Below are 934 nucleotides of genomic sequence, written 5' to 3'. Positions count from 1 at the left end.
TCCTAGACCCATTTAAGAGCTGACTGCCAGTGGGGAAGGATCTCTCTGGAGATCTGCTCCATCAGGAGTTCATCTTGCGAGCCCAGGACAGGGTGAGTGACTTTCTCTCATTTCCTCTAATATAAATTATATTAGCCAAGCTCCTGGAGGTATATATATATATATACCATCTGTATATCTATTGACTATATACCATCTGTATATCCATTGATTAAACACCTGCTAATCCCATTTAAACAAATATTGAATGTAGAAATTGCAGATTTCTAAGATGAGCGTATCTGTCACAGGCGCTGCAGTGGGGGGGGAGGGAAGGGCTTGAGTTTGGGGAGATACATGGGCAACTTCTGGCACTGGTACATGCCAGGAAATTGAATCCAAGGTTGGATTCAGCCACATAAGAGGGTCCAAGGGTAGGAAATGCCTGTCTCCCTATGCTGACTGCAGAGGGGCCTGTAGTGCAACTAGGCCAGGAGGTTCAGCTAAACACCTCACATTTGCTGCCATGAATGCAGGCCTTCCAACAGCATTGCTGGCCACAGGGGTACATTAAATGAACTTCTGTGACTGGGCCTGGGCTTTGGTACCTAACTGCTCTGGATTGCCATCCATCACAGCCATACCCCTTGCCTGCTTTTCAGACCTGGCAATGTAGGTGCCCGGGGAGATGTCAGTAATTAACAGCAACAAAGGCCCAGACAAAGGCGTTTCCCTTTTGGTCCCAAAACGAAGGTGCTCCTATAGATAAGCTTTTGCTTTTCAGAGGCACCTCCCACCTCCACGTCACCGCCGCAATGTGACGCCATCACGCGCCCGGGCGCTGTTGCGTCACGCTGGCTCGGGGCGGCCCCGGTGTTGTGCTGACACCTGCTGGTCGGGATTGGCGGTGGTGGCCCCGCCTCGCGGAGGGGCGGGAGCTCGGGGTGGGCTGAGC

This window comes from Meleagris gallopavo, chromosome 1, assembly GCF_000146605.3.
Source record: "Meleagris gallopavo isolate NT-WF06-2002-E0010 breed Aviagen turkey brand Nicholas breeding stock chromosome 1, Turkey_5.1, whole genome shotgun sequence".
Taxonomy (NCBI): Eukaryota; Metazoa; Chordata; class Aves; order Galliformes; family Phasianidae; genus Meleagris; species Meleagris gallopavo.
The sequence above is the reverse complement of the archived record's forward strand: the minus strand, read 5'-3'. Positions refer to the sequence as shown.